We start from the raw sequence: 17,306 nt of genomic DNA, 5'->3' as shown, positions 1-17,306 counted from the left end.
TTGAAACTGTGATTAAAAATCTTCCAACAAACGAAAGTCCAGGACCAGATGGCTTAACTGGTGAATTCTATCAAACATTTAGTAAAGAGCTGACACCAAACTTTCTCAAACTCTTCCAAAAAATTTCAGAGGAAGGAACACTCCCATACTCATTCTATAAGGCCACCATCACCCTCATACCAAAACCAGACAAAGATACTGCAAAAAAAGAAAATTACAGACCACCATCACTGATGAATATAGACGCAAAAATCTTCAACAAAATACTAGCAAACAGAATCCAACAGCACATTAAAAGGATCATACACCATGATCAAGTGGAATTTATCCTGGGGATGCAAGGATTTTTCAATATACAGAAATCAATCAATGTGATACGCCATATTAACAAACTGAAGAATAAAAACCATATGGTCATCTCAGTAGATGCAGAAGAAGCTTTTGACAAAACTCAACACCCATTTATGATAAAAACTCTCCAGAAAGTGGTCATATAGGGAACCTATCTCAACATAATAAAGGCCATATATGACAAACCCACAGCAAGCATCATACTCAATGGTAAAAACTGAAAGCATTTCTACTAAGATCAGGAACAAGACAAGGATGTCCATTCTCACCACTCTTATTCAACATAGTTTTGGACATCCTAGCCGTGGCAATCAGAGAAGAAAAAGAAATAAAAGGAACACAAATTTGGAAAGAAGACATAAAACTGTCACTGTTTGCAGATGATATGTTACTATACACAGAGAATCCTAAAGATGCTACCAGAAAACTACTGGAGCTAATCAATGAATTTGGTAAAGTAGCAGGATACAAAATTAATGCAGAGAAATCACTTGCATTCCTATACACTAACAACGAAAGATAAGAAAGATAAATTAAGGAAACAATCTCATTCACCATTGCAACAAAAAGAATAAAATACCCAGGGATAAACCTACCTAAGGAGGTAAAAGACCTGTACTCAGAAAACTATAAGACACTGATGAAAGAAATCAAAGATGACACAAACAGATGGAGAGATATACCATGTTCTTGGATTGGAAGAATCAATATTGTGAAAATGACTATACTACCCAAAGCAATCTACAGATTCAATGCAATCGTTATCAAATTACCAGTGGCATTTTTTACAGAAGTAGAACAAAAGACCTTAAAATTTGTATGGAGACACAAAAGACCCCAAATAGCCAAAACAGTCTTGAGGGAGAAAAACGGAACTGGAAACATCAGACTCCCTGACTTCTGATTATACTACAAAGCTACAGTAATCAAGACAATATGGTACTGCCACAAAAACAGAAATATAGATCAATGGAACAGAATAGAAAGCCCAGAGAAAACCCACACACCTATGATCAACTAATCCCTTGTTGCTTTTAATATTTTTTCTTTGTATTTAATTTTTGATAGTTTGATTAATATGTGTCTTGGCCTGTTTCTCCTTGGATTTATCTTGTATGGGACTCTCTGTGCTTCATGCACTTGATTGACTATTTCCTTTCCCATATTAGGGACGTTTTCAACTCTAATCTCTTCAAATACTTTCTCAGTCCCTTTCTTTTCCTCTCATCCTTCTGGGACTCCTATAATTCAAATGGTGGTGCATTTAATGTTGTCCCAGAAGTCCCTAGGACTATCCTCAATTCTTTTCATTCTTTTTTTTATTCTGCTCTGCAGCAGTTATTTCCACTATTTTATCTTCCAGGTCATTTTTCCGTTCCTCTCCCTCACCTATTCTGCTATTGATTCCCTGTAGAGAATTTTTAAATTAATCTATTGTGTTGTTCATCATTGTTTGTCTGCTCTTTAGCTTTTCTAGGTCCTTGTTAAATGTTTCTTGTATTTTCTCCATTCTATTTTCAAGATTTTGGATCATGTTTACTATCATTATTCTGAATTCTTTTTCAGGTAGACTGCCTATTTCCTCTTCATTTGTTTGGTTTGGTGGGTTTTTACCTTGTTCCTTCATCTGCTGCATATTTCTGTGTCTTCTCATTTTGTTTAACTTACTGTGTTTGGGGTCTTCTTTTTGTAGGCTGCAGGTTTGTAGTTCCCATTATTTTTGGTGTCTGCCTGCAGTGGCTAATGTTGGTTCAGTGGCTTGTGTAGGCTTCTTATTGGAGGGGACTGGTGCCTGTGTTCTGGTGGATGGGACTGGATCTTGTCTTGCGGGTGGGCAGGGCCACGTCCAGTGGTTTGTTTTGGGGTGTCTGTGAACTTAGTATGATTTTAGGCAGCTTCTCTGCTAGTGTATGGGTTGTTTTCCTGACTTGCTAGTTGTTTGGCATGGGGCGTCCAGCACTGGAGATTGCTGGCCATTGGGTGGAGCTGGGTCTTAGTGATGAGTCAGAAATCTCTGGGAGAACTGTCACCAACTGATATTACATGGGGCTGGGGGGTCTCTGGTGGTCCAATTTCCTGGACTCAGCTCTCCCACCTTGGAGGCTCAGGCCTGACACATGGCTGGAACACCAAGACCCTGTCAGCCACACAGCACTCTTGTTTCCAACAGACCCTGCTTGCAGAGATCCAAGAGACTGACTGATGTGGTAGGAATTCTCACCTTCTCCTGGCTTCTGTCAGGTGTTCCAGCATCTCTTACTTCAACTGCTTTGGGGCAAGTAGTGTCCAGCCAGTAAAGTGGCATCCTATTCTCATCCCAGCTGTTGGGTAGGAAGAAATTGCTCTCTACCCTTCTAGGTTCTTCTGGCTGGTTTGTCTCTGTGCTGCTCCCCCACTGGGAGTATCACAATGTGGAGACCAACTCAGTCTCCAACTTCCCTTTCCTCAGGACGGGGGGTCTTCCAGGAGCTCCAGCATCTCAGGAACGCAGCCCTCACACCTGCCTCTGCTCATGCCTGTGCACTCACTCCTCCTAGAATAACCTTTTAAGAAACAAAGTCGTATCAGATCTGTCCACTGTTGAAAACTCTCTAATGGCATACCTGTGGGAAGTGAAGATACAGTCACTGGCTTCTTAATGAGTGGCCAGGTAGAACTGGACTGGTTGAAGAAGTAGGATGGGGAGTGGAGGTCTTTTGGATAATCTGGTGGCGGGCTCTGAAACAGGCATCAAAGACACCAGACAGTGCCATAGAAAGCCCCCACCAAGAGCTCCAGAGGAGAAGGTGGCCTGTGAGTGGGTGACATGTGGAAGCAATCCTGAGCCTTTAGGCATTTTGAGTCCTACAAAGTAGGCTAACTTTAGAAGTAAATAGCATTGGATGTGGCCTGTTTCCTTGGACATGTTTTTGATTCCTTGGGAAAGCCTCAGATGGATAAGTGAGAAAAGCCTGTGAAGAAGATGAAGTGTCAGATTTAGGAATTGCACGTGTTCTGTTGACTCACTCGAAATCTGTCTCATGTCAGACTGTTGTGGCAGAGTTCTTTAATTTTCTCTTAGCTACAATGAACAACAATTGGGATAGGAAAAGAATATGTGGGAAACCTGCAATATCATAGTAATTGTAAATAGAGACATGTGGAATAGAAGGAACTGTGGGTAGTCAATTTAGGGGAAATTTTTAGCAGTAAAGGTAAACTTAGTTTCACCTAAACAAACAAACAAACAAAACTTCAGAAACTATCCAATGGATTTCCTTTGCATTAAGAATAAAATCCAGATTCCCAAAAGGCCCTCGTGAGCTGGTCTTTGGCTACCCCTCTCCCGCTTTCTAGCTCTTCTTCCTGAAATATTTCACTCTGAGAGACAAGTCTCAGCTCAGTTAGGTCTCAGCCCATGGTAGTTTCTTCAGAGAAGTTTGTCTTGACCGCTCTACATGGAGTTGTCGATTCCATCCCCAATGCACTATCCGAGTCTATTCTTTCATAGCACTTATTTTCTGAAGTCTTGTTTACTTATTTAGTCATTCACTTATTATCTGTTGCCTCTCACAAGAACGCAAGCTCTAAGGGAGTACGATCATTGTCTTAATTACTTCTGACTCACCTTGACCTAGAATAGTGCCCGGTGCTTAGGCAGGTGCTTGATAAGTTTGTGTTGAATAAATTCATGGAGCATATATAATATGTGATGTATCTGAAGCAAGAATGATAGTTCCACCACGTGGAAGGGGAGGACAGTGGCATCCTCATTCTTTGTTTATTTTCAGTTTATTGCAAAAGGATTGCATTTATGAATGCCTGGATAAGCATACTATAGAGGTTATATTTTCTATATTCAGATAAAGCAAACCTGCTAAAATATTCAAATGACTTAAAATGCTGAAGATTACACCAATCGTATAAGGATAAGAGTAGAGGTAAGAAAATTGCAGCACCAACACTCTTCCCACGCTTGGTACAAGCTCTTCATCAGCCATTTCATCTGAAAACGTGCCAAAGTGCACCCCCTTTTGTTTCTAGGAGTTTCCAGTGTGCTGACTCACAAGTGCTCACACCATGCAGGCCACTCTGCCAGCTGTGGTCATCACGCAGCATCTGGCCTGTTCTTCCTCCCACTCGTTGCTCATGGGAAACCACCTTGCTAACAAGGCCTTTGGGAAAGAGCAATGTTCTGTCTATGCTGGGTGCTTCGCAGCTTGTTTTCTTCCCCGGACTTTCTTTGTAGGAGGGGCATTATGGTGGCTGTCTGAGGTGGAAGAGGGCCGGGAGATGGTCTTGAGCTACATCTGCACAGCAAGCATCCCTCTTACAGAGATGTCCTGTTTATTTGCAGTGGCTAGAAGCTCCCAAAACTTCCAGCCTTGGGCACCAGTTGGTACTGAGGTCTTTTTTCCCCCTTTTAAAAAAAATTTTAATTAATTAATTTGGCTGTGCCAGGGCTTAGTTGCAGTATGTGGGATCTAGTTCCCTAAACAGGGATTGAACCCAGGCCCCCTGCATCAGGAACACAGAGTCTTAACCACTGGGCCACAAGGGAAGTCCCCATACTGAGGTCTTAACAGTGGGGAAGAAGGAGTGGCTGTAGTCCTCTGCCATGCTTTGTTGCCCGACTCTAGGGGCCATCTTTGTGTCCAGAATCTCACAGGTCAGTCTTGAATAAATTCATAAGATTATTATCTTCACTCTCATGTCTATGGAGGGCACAAAACTAGTTTTAAAAGGATTAGATTATTTTAAAAATAATTATTGAGGTATAGTTGATTTACAATGCTGTGTTAATTTCTGCTGTACAGCGAAGTGACTCAGTTATACATATACATATTCTTTTCCATGTTCTTTTCCATTATGGTTTATCACAGGATATTGAATAGAGTTCCCTGTGCTATACAGTAGGACCTTGTTGGTTATTGATTCTATATAATATATATAATAGTTTGCATCTGCTAAAAAGGATTAGATTCTTTTACATGTTTTTTTCTTCTCCACTTTCCGCCCCTTCCTCTCCAAACACTGCCTTTCTTCTTTCAAATGTAATGCACATCTCTCATGTTTATGAATATGTGTGAATGTCCATTTGTACACATCTACGTTGGGGAGCGGGAAGCAGTGGCAAGAGAGAAGAAAAGTTATCTACATTAGCAGCAGCCAGCAAAAGATGACCCATGATATTAATTGTTCATTTCAAAGTGAAATATGGCCTTAAACCTTGTAAATGTTATACCCCAAACTTATCACCACTTCCTGAACTTGCGTGTTCTGCCCTTCTCTGCAAGATTTATTCCTATATCCTATCTCTCTCAAGTTCCAACTCAAATATCATCTCCACTGTGAAACCTTTCCAACTTCCCCGGGAAGAGAAAAAACTAAATAATCATTGACTTGAATGAGTAAAGTTGACTAAATGAAAGCTTAATGGAACAATTACCTTATTATGCTGGCTTCTCAACATATGTATGAATAATGTACAGAAATAAAGTACTGTAAGAGGATCAAGTAGCTTTGAAACCACTAGAGAAACAGTTGCTAATTGCAGAGGGCTAGTTTAAATCCATTTGAAAAGCTGCAACATGGATGAAAGAAGGAAATAGTTTGCTTTGCTTATTACCATAAAGATGAATAATTTTGCTCATCTGCCCAGAGAAGTGGCATGTTATAACTGTGGAAAGAACTCCCAAAGTCAGGTCAACTAGCCTCTAAATCTCTAGAAGGGAGACAAGATGTCCCTTTCCTATATCTGGGAGGTTTTTTCCCCCTTTTTTTCTTTATTTTTATTTTTTAACATTATGGCCATTCATCGAATATACTGTGACTCAAGAGAAGGTCTTCCATGACATAATTTTTCATGACTTTTTTTTTGAGACCCAAACTTATTTCAAACACTGGCCTGTTTAACACAGGTTTGCTAATGTTTTGATAACAATGGTAGGTGGAATTTATTGAGTGCTTATTATGTGCTTAGTACTATTCTAAGTGATTGACATGTATTAAATCATTTAATACTAGAGCAACGCCATGGTGTGATTATTATTATTATTATTTTACAGATGAGGGACCTGAGATGCAGAGAAGTTCATTAACTTGCTCAGGGCCACTGAGCTATGAGATATAAGCTGAGATGGTTTGTTTCTAGAAGACTTGCTCTTCACCACATGGCAGGTTACTGCCCTTCTTTAAGAAAATCATTAATACTGCTATTAAATTTTACATGATAAATACAGAAAAATGTATTTACCATGAAAACTATAGAAATTATAAATCTATCACACACATAGCATTTTTAAAGTTTATAATGATTAGGCTGGTTTTAGAGGGAAAGCTAGCAGCAGGAAATACAAACGTACCCACTTCTTACTGTAATTAATACTTTAATACCTCCCCAAGCCTCTTAAGCTTTACATTATTTTGATTATCTTACATGTATTCGTTGCCCGCATACCCCTGTAATGTCTTATGAGGGCAGGTGTCTCATCTGCCTTGCTTACCTCTGTCTCCCTAATGACTAGGAAATAGCCTGGAATACAGTAGGTGCCAAATTAAGCAGACCCAGCTTTTATTTATTATGTATTATTGGTTACATATTTATGTTGTTATATACATTATATATTATTATATATTTATCTTTATGATTTATTAGAAATATATAAATTACATAGTGAATATACATTACATACATACTTATATATTTAAATATTATAAATATATAAACACAAATATATAAAATTATTTATATAAACAACTGAATTAATAAAAATACTAACAGCCTACCAATATTTGTTGAATTGAACACTTACCTTTTCTAACTGTTCTTTACTGCCTTTTGTCTGTTAATAATGTTACAGTTTTTATTTTGTGTAGTGCTGCATTATTAAAGTCTCTTTAGGAAAGGGAGACACAGGCAACAACTTAAGTAACCTAGACTAGTACAGTTGTGTCTTAATAAATACATCCGACATGGCATTAATAAACACCCATTTTCACCTTGTGTTTTAACCTCAGCAAACACAGCAATCCCAGAACATCTCTGGTCACGCTTATCTTTCCATCTTTTACATGTTGAATGTTTGCTTTATCTTTAAGACCTTGCTTGAATGTCCGTCCCCATGAAGGTTCTCACACATGCTTCTCTAGAAGAATACTTTACCTTTCCCTCTGGGGACTTGGAGCACTCTGTAATTACTTGTTTACATCTTTGTCTCCCTGACTAGACTTTGCTCTCCGAGGGGGGGAGATTATACCTTAAGCATTTTTGTATCCCTGGTACCTGGCACATAGTACCTACAGTAAATGCTGTAGTACTGTGAGGGGAAGTCAAATTATCTACACAGTAAGTAGAATGGATGAAGATAACATCTTTATTATGAAATCCTGTATTTGAAATACTGTACATAGCATGACATTGAAAGTAGTGGGGTGCTGGACTCAGAACATCCTTAAAATATTTTCAAAAGTTTGCGGTCAGATGAATTAGCCGTTATTACCAAAGGATTACACAGTAAAGTCTGTTTGTTGAAGCAAAAAATGAAAATGCTATGTATGCTGGGCCAGCAGAAGGCTTTTTCAATGTTGATAGTATGCAAATGAATTTATTCTGTGCGATTAGTAGGACACATCAGCAATGAATTATAGATTTTCCCTTGCAAAGGCAGCTGTTTCTCGCTAACTTATATATAGGCAAAAGCAACATCCAGCATAGAAAACAAGATAAAAATAACTGCAAGTAACTACAGTTACAAACCAGTACATTCCCCTTTTGAGAAAATAGTGTAAAATTCAAGCGTGGGTGGTAGTTTCATTATGGAGATCTGTCATCTGCTTTCAGATACATTTCAAGAAAAGGACTGGCTAATTAAATTTATTATTCATCTTCTTCCTTCGAAGGGAAGCCTATGCAAGTTATCCAAGGAAGATCATATTTTTAAGGAAAAAACACCACACTCTGAGCTGCCCCACCTCACAGCTCTTTCTAGTAACCGGAGGTACAGGTGAATTGGGGAGGAACATGTTTTGGTTCCGTGGGATGTATTCTTCAGTCTTCTTTCCTTTAGCCAAGTTAGTAATCTTCAATGCCTTTCAATGGAATAAATGCATATCTTTTAGCTACAAAAAGAAATCCCAATCTTCATCTCTAGAGCACTGCCTACTAACGCGAAAGTCACCAGCTGTTTCTCTGTGTATTTTCCTGGAGTTAAACACTCATGCACATCAGGCTTGGAAACAGAGAATTCTCCCTCTTTTAGGTTAACTGCAAGAGTGAAAGAAGAAAGGCACATCAGCCATCTGCTGAAGAGCTCACTCACCAGGCTACAGGGGGTGGGCAGCATTTACCTGTCAAGGAACCTGGATTTCAAACCTTTTATGAAAAGTAACCTGTTTGTCTTCCTGATGCCACCTCATCCTCTAGAGCCTAGCTAATGATCTACTAAACATATGGCTGGGTCTGCTTTCCTTTCCCATTTTCATTACAATTTAAACGTCTGGAGGGCAGAGCTATTCACCTCTGTTTTTGTTTGTTTGTTGTGGGGTTTTTTTGTGGCTGCATAACACCTGGAATACTTTTATTCTCAGTCTTGGGCATTATTTCAGATAATGACTCAGTTGGATTTAGGTCTCAGTATTATTTTGAAAACTTCTTTCCAAAGAGACCAGTGTTTCTGTATTTGCTGCTTATAAATTTAACCAATGAATTATGGGTCTTTTCCAACCGGTTGGCCTTTCTCCTTCCTGCTACATTGGCAAGTCTCTTTGTCTTGCATTTACAAGATTGTAAGACAAGATTGTGATTTGGATTAAGCACACATGGACTTGAGAATTAATGCTTATATTCATTCTTGATGCCACCTTGGTAGGTGGGGAAATTGTGGCGTGTATGTATGTGACTGTGGAGTAGCTCTATAAAGACCCCCTAGAAATACACCTTTGTGTAGCAATTAAGAAACAAAAAAGTATCAGTTGCCTCCTGACTTGCCTAAAGTGTTTTAAAAAAATTTTTCTGGTAGCATGTGAATAATCTGCAACAAGGTTTCTAAAAATTTCTAAAATATTTCTGAGGGGTGTCCAAAAAAGTCCAAAGATATTTCTAAACATAGACTGATAATTTCACCTATCCTCGACTCAGCTTTTTGGGAATGAAGTATAGAACTTCCTAGCAGTAAATCTGGCATCTGTTTTATAGCACATTGCATGGATGGGGACAGAAGTGAAAGAACCTTCCCTTAGACAGCACATATGCCTAGGAAGATCTCGTGAGATGTGTGTAGGGGTGGCCGTAAGCATAGAAGAATAATGGGCTGCTTATAGGATGTGATATTGGGAGTGTCGGGTATTTGCTCTCAAGCATCACACCATCCCTGTGAAACAGATCTTAAAACGCCACTACTTGGAGAGGTAACACATGGTTCCTTGGGGCAGATTTAGAGGCAGCTTTTGCTGTGAAAACAGTCTCTCACCAAATAAAAAGTATACTATCTCTGGGCTTCCCTGGTGGCGCAGTGGTTGAGAGTCCGCCTGCCGATGCAGGGGACATGGGTTCGTGCCCCGGTCCGGGAAGATCCCACATGCCGCAGAGCGGCTAGGCCTGTGAGCCATGGCCGCTGAGCCTGTGCGTCCGGAGCCTGTGCTCTGCATCGGGAGAGGCCACAACAGTGACAGGCCCGCGTACCGCAAAAAAAAAAAAAGTATACTACCTCTACTCCTAGCACACAGAGAAGCACTTAGTACCTGGTCTGAGTTTAAGGAACAGACAGTTACATAGTTTGTAATGAACCCCTTTCTCCTTCCAATGTAGTTCACGTGATTAAGGGGATGCTGACCCCTCCTCCAGCTCCAGGGTTCAGTCCTCAATCCATCGTGGGAACTCCAGTCTCCTTGGTAGTGACTGGTCTAGGAGTGCAGCTTAAGTCAATCATCACACGACATTTCACGGCCAGCTTGATCTAAGGTGACTTGATCTAAGTTGGCTTTGATAGACTCATACCTATGCATATCAGATGGATTTTTATCCCCTGGTTGGAGTATAGTTATTTCCGCTCTCTCTTTCTTGCTAGATGTAACCAAGAAAGCATGTTGCCCCGTTGTAGCTAGTTTCCCTAGCGGCTGCCCAAGGATGATGACAATGCACTGATGAGGGCAGAGCCAAAGGAACACCAGAGAAACAGAGCCGGAGCCCCGTGCCTGGAGTTTGGACATCCTGTTACAGGAAGTAATAATTTTCCTCATTGTTTAAAAAGTTTTGAGTCAGTTTTCTGTATCTTTTGGCCCAAAGCATTCTAACTAATCTAGCTCTCAGTAAATGTTTGTTAAATAAATTGTTAAATGAATGAATAAGGGTAAAATTGAGTTGGAAGAAAGCCAGTGAGGCTGGGAGGAGAGTGGAGGGGTGGTCAGGGAAGAACTCCAATACCTTGAGCCAGGAGTGAGTTCCTGAGTGGAAGGCCCTGAGTGGAGTGCCGTGCAGGGGCCCATTTGAGTACCTGGGAGCTATGTTGGGAATGGAGGGTGGAGGCTGGGGCGTAGGGGAGTCGGGGGTGAGGTTGCCAGGAGTCCACAGGAGTGGGAACTGAATACTGCCAGTGCCTCCGGCTGGCTCCGGGGTTCAGTTGGCAGAAGCCTGAAGTTCACTTTCATTTGTTTATTCATTTTCTAGAATTGCAAATTCTGTGAGATCAAGTGCTTTGTCTACTTTGTCCTCTGCTGAATCTCCTCAGTGCCTAGAAGGGTGTCTGCCACAAGGTAGCAAAATGGTACATATTTTTAAAAAATAACAGCTTTATTGAGATTTAATCCGCATACCATAACATTTACCCCTTCTAAAGTGTCAAATTCAGTGGTTTTTAAGATATTCACGGAGTTGTGCAACTATTACCACTAATTCCAGAACATTTTCATCACCAAAAAGAAACCAGTTAGCAGTTACTTCCCATTTTTCCCTGACCACCAGCCTCTGGAAACTACAAATCCACCTTTTTTTTTCTTTTTGAGGAAAGGAGCATCCTTATCTCTGAAGACAAAGGGACATTAAGAAGAATCTTAACAAACAGGACATGTTTCCCAAGTTTACTACAGTTACTCGTACTCCGTAACCTATCATATTCTTCTGAGACTGCCCACTCTTCACTGAACCCAGCGTAAAGGGACGTAGGTCTAACTCTTTCGCTGGGTCTTCATTTTCTTATGAAGTCTTCCTTATCACGTAAAACTTATATTTAATAAAGTTGTATACTTTTCTTCTGTCAATCTTTCTCAGTTTATTTTTCAGACCCTAAGAAGGTCTAGGAAAACTTTTTCCTCCCCTACGGTATCAAGATTGAATTTTGAAATTTTGAGATATAATTCACATACCATAAAATTCACCATTTTAGTGGTTTTTAGTATATTGACAAAGTTGTACAATCATCACCATTGTCTAATTCCAAAATATTTTCATCACCCGAAAATGAAATGTCATATACCTTATAGTCACTCTCATTCTCCTTTCTCCCCAGCCCGTCAACCACGTATCTACCTGTGGTCCTCTGTGGATTTGCCTGTTCTTGACATTCCATATAAATAGAATCATATGATAGATGACCTTTTGTGACTGGATCCTTTCACTTAGCATGATGTTTTCATGGTTCATGCATGTCGTAGCATGTAACAGTACTTCATTCCTTTTGTGGCTGAATAATAGTCCATTGTATATAGACACCACAGTTTGTTTATTCATTCATCCGTTGTTGGACATTTTGGGTTATTTCCAGTTTGGGGCTATTATAAATAATGCTGCTATGAACATTTATCTACATGTTTTTATGGGAACATGTTTTTAATTCTCTTGGGTATATATCTAGGAGTGGACTTGCTGGATCATATGGTATGTCTATGTTTAACTTTTGGAAGAATTGCCAAACTGTTCTCCAAAGTGGCTATACCATTCAATATATATTTGATTAATAAAAAGGGAAAATAAATGAAATATTACTAGTAACTAGTTTATTTAGTAGAAAATATCTTTAATAACATGGACTTTTGAGAGTAGCTGGGGATAGAATTGGTGAAAAAAAAAGTCTTGACTGATGCAATATTGCATGATGTTAAGAGCACAGCATCTGGAACTGGAGTTTGAATCCCAGTTCCACCATTGTCTAACTCTCTAACTTTGGACAAGTTACTTAACCTCTCTGCTACTCATCCATCTATATCCGTCTGTAAAATAAGAAAAAAAATTCTGTGTATTAATGTTGTTGTGAGGATTATATTAGTCAATTGTGTAAAAGGCTTGAAGCAGAGACTGTGATACAGTAAGTGCCATGTGAAGTACAGCTATGATTATTATTCTGGATAAACTCCTGTGGCACTGTCCCTCATTTTAGAAATGAAGACATGAAGGTCCAAAGCAATTCAAAGACTTGTTCAGATTGCAGCCAAAGTCAGCTTCAACCCAGACACACATTTCCTGACCCTCACCTCAAATCCACTGCCTCCTCCTTTGAATAAGAAGCCAGTAAAATATAGAAGTTTCTGGACATATCTTCTTTCTCCCCATTACTATTTCTGCATCCTACTTCTGTCAGAAAGAGGAAGGATTGTGGCAAAGAAAAATGTATTCTTCATTAAGACTTTAAGTACAATCGTACTATTCCATTGGTTTAACCAAATTGAGACTGTCAGTGCTCTGGACATGCCTCAGGGTTTGTGAATGGGTCAGCAGGCTCTGCCTTACTGACTCTGAGAAGAAAGGAACTTGGTCAAAGAATGTGAGATCCATTTGCAGATATAGCTAAATTTTTCCTGTTATCCCTGTGCTCCTATAATTGAAATAAATATGATGACTAATGGTTAAGATGGATTTATATGGAGTCTTAATCGGTCCCTTGAGTAGGTCAACGTTTGTTGCAAAGAGAATAAGTTTGGGATTAAGCCTTCCCTGCAATAACCTTGATGAAAAGAGAACTTGACACTGTACTTCAAATAATGAGCCAAAGTGAAGACGGTTCTTTGGGAGAGGCTTGTTTTAAGACAGCAAGGAATGCACAGATGCCACTTTTTGAGGATACTTATAGTTATACCTCATTAGAAGCCAGAGGCTAGATCAGATCAGGGAGTTTCAACCTTTTGCACCCTTGATCCACAGCGAGGAATCACAACGCAGTATATATACACACAGATACAGACACACACACACACACACACACACACAGTGAATTTTTATAAAACAATTTGTACCCTTACTAAATGGAATGCATTCTGATATTTTCTCTTTATTTTATTTCATTTAAAAAATACCGGTTGTAAACCACTAAATGCATTTTAGGACCCACTCATCTGTTGTGACCTGCAGTTTGCAAACACCGTATTAAATGGATCTTAGGGTTTCTTCCTTAGTTCTGACACTATAATAAGCTTTAATCACCATAATATTAAGAATATAACTTTGACAGTCTCTGCTCCCCTACCCTTCATCTTAAAGTGTTAAAGGACCATGAGTTTAGGGGTATTCTAATAGGGAAACATTTGCTCTTTATATATTCTTCCCTTCCTTCTGGGGATTAGTCCATTCCTCAAATTGAAAGGAAGTACTTGTATAGCCTGAAGTGACTCCTTAGGTATACATCGTGTTTACTAATGACTCATTAGTAATAAACTTTAGGTAATATTATAAATAATGAGCTTAATTCTAGTGTCTACTATATAATTATTACTGCATGCAGATTCATTATTTTTAAGAATATATGAAGTATTTCAAATGAAAAAAAGCAAACTGTAAAGCAGTCTTTAGCTTATGCTATCATTTGTATTTTATAAAACTTATTTACACAGAGTGTTTTTGCAGAAGAAACTTGTAACAGTAGCTGTTTTAGAAGAGGAAAACTGGGGCACTGGGGATTCTGTTTGGGAGGGAGACATTTTTGCTGCATACATTTTTGTGCAACTTTGGAGGAAAGTGGCAAATCAACTTTAAGAAAACATTAGTGCCTATAGTTAACACTTCTGTAAAAAAAATGGATTGGAACAGAATACTCTCCAAGATTCCTTTCACTCTAAAAGTCTAGGATTCTAAACTCTTGTTGTGTGCTCAGATAGCCATTCTATATCCAAATTAAGTTGAACAAAACCAGATCCTTTTATTGAGGGATTTATATTCTCAAAAGGTTGGGCATAGGTCTGTATATGCCAAGGAGGACATGAGAATTATATTGCCATTTATAGAAAAGCTTGGATGTCTTTTGCAGATCGAGTTGTTCTAGACGGTCTTTTAAAAATAACTTAGCTATGTTAACCAACAAAAATTAAACAATTATTTTAGATGGAAGTTCAACTAAAATGTATTACAGTCTTCCCTACTTCACCAGGAAATGATATGAATACAATATCATCAGTATGAACTGCATTTACTCACTAGTTAGTGACATGTCACAGTAGTATATTCAGAGTCGTTTGAGGTGCATAGGGCTGTTACTCCTAAATTTAGTGATTTCACTCCTAAATTTAGTGACTTAGTATTTAATAGTTTTGTTTTTCTGGATTCCTCTGTAGATTTTATTATTGACACCTCTCAGAATGCTGACCTGGAGGAAGAAACTCTGCTCCATTTCAAATTCACTAGCCCAATCGATTACACTTAGAAAATAGCAAGTAACATTTTTTTGAAGTATATACTCTCTTTACTTTATAAAATTCTGTAAATCTAAAATTATTCCAATATAAAAAGCTTATTTTTAAATTTTATTTTATTTTTAATTTGTATTGGAGTATAGTTGATTTACAATGCTGTTACTTTCTGCTGTATAGCAAAGTGAATCAGTTATACATATAAATATATCCACTCGTTTTTAGATTCTTTTCCCATATAGGTCATTACAGAGTATTGAGTAGAGCTCCCTGTGCTATACAATAGGTCCTTATTAGTTATCTAATATATATCAGTATGCAAAGTGTAAATGAGCCCTGAGTTTGGGCCTTACCTTTGAATGGCATACATGCATCTTAATGGATGGACTTTGTAATATCTACTTCAGTGGCTTAGAGCTCTTATTTTTATTAGTTCCTGATTCTTATCTGTGTTTCTAGTAGGTGTGATTATCTACTGGCTTGTCTACATGGCATAGAAATATCTAAAACCATATGCAAGAATGGTAAGAAATGAAGGGAAGAATTCCACGGCAAATATTAAAACTGAAAAACCCAAAACGACAAGGCATAAATAAATAGTCACTGAATATTTAACTATTAGGGATTCTGTCAAGAAATTCTGAAATCAATTATTAGAGTATATATTGAAGAATAGTTATAATTTCATTCTCCTTGTTCAAGGAAAGATTATAGATTAGCGGAAGCTGGAAAGAACACAATCTATGTCCACATACCATAAGTTGCCAAGAAAAGAAAAGAAAAAAAAGAAAATTGAGACAAATAGCTATATTTTTTCTTTTTACTTAAAGGTTGTAAATTCATATTATACATTTATATCAATTTGTTCCTCATAATCTAATTAGGGCTACTGACTTAACATCTAAAAACCCAGAGCACCTCCAGATTGCCTAAACCAGGGGTATCAATCACAGAAAATACAGTGTGAATAATGTCCCTGCAGATGGAGCACGAGGCTGTTGACAGTCCATCCCAAAGGTTTCTTCCTCTGTGAAGCGGGCCATTTTTGTGACAGTGTGGGGGGCAAAGCCAGAGAGTTTGAAGTCTTGAAGCAAACCCTCGAGCAGCACTGGTAGGAGAGAAGCACTAACAATAGTCACAGGGCTAAACCCCACCCCCAGCAGCTGTGCAGGGGGCTTTCCGATCTGTCAATTGAAGGAGGTGCTGACCTCAAGACCATGGACACCACCAGAGCATCCAGAATATGCACCTACTGCTAAGAGCTATTTCTGGTACTCTAACGAGCTCCCCAGAGTGTGCATTTGATACAGGGGAAATGTGTCACATCAAGTAGTAACATCCACTGAGGAAGGGGGGTGCTCAAAAAACCCAAAAAACTCCAGACTAAACAAAATTTTAAAATAAAACCAACTTACATCCCCTAAACTCCCATGAAGCAAGGCCAGCTTTTACAGATATTTGTCTATGGAGGAGAGATGAGCCAGTGATAGAAACATGACAGGATATACGCATTATATTCTTTTTTATTTTTTTAACATCTTTATTGGAGTATAATTGTTTTACAATGGTGTGTTAGTTTCTGCTTTATAACAAAGTAAATCAGCTATACATATACATAGCCCCATATCTCCTCCTCCCTCTTGCGTCTCCCTCCCACCCTCCCTATCCCACCCCTCTAGGCGGTCACAAAGCACTGAGCTGATCTCCCTGTGCTATGCAGCTGCTTCCCACTAGCTATCTATTTTACATTTGGTAGTGTATATATGTCCATGCCACTCTCTCACTTCGTCCTAGCTTACCCTTCCCCCTCTCCGTGTCCTCAAGTCCGTTCTGTACGTCTGTGTCTTTATTCCTGTCCTGCCCCTAGGTTCTTCAGAAACATTTTTTGTTTTTTTAGATTCCATATATATGTGTTAGCATACAGTATTTGTTTTTCTCTTTCTGACTTACTTCACTCTGAATAACAGTCTCTAGGTGCATCCACCTCACTACAAATAACTCCATTTCTTTTTATGGCTGAGTAATATTCCATTGTATATATGTGCCACATCTTCTTTATCCATTCATCTGTCCATGGGTACTTAGGTTGCTTCCATGTCCTGGCTATTGTAAATAGTGCTGCAATGAACATTGTGGTACATGACTCTTTTTGAATTGTGGTTTTCTCAGCCCAGTAGTGGGATTGCTGGGTCGTATGGTAGTTCTATTTGTAGTTTTTTAAGGAACCTCCATACTGTTCTCCATAGTGGCTGTATCAATTTACATTCCCACCAACAGTGCAAGAGGGTTCCCTTTTCTCCACACCCTCTCCAGCATTTATAGTTTATAGATTTTTCGATGATGGCCATTCTGACTGGTGTGAGGTG

The sequence above is a fragment of the Delphinapterus leucas genome, chromosome 11, assembly GCF_059928025.1.
Source record: "Delphinapterus leucas isolate spDelLeu-1000000601 "Yukka" chromosome 11, BTC_Dleu_Yukka2, whole genome shotgun sequence".
Taxonomy (NCBI): Eukaryota; Metazoa; Chordata; class Mammalia; order Artiodactyla; family Monodontidae; genus Delphinapterus; species Delphinapterus leucas.
Note: the sequence above shows the minus strand (reverse complement) of the source record.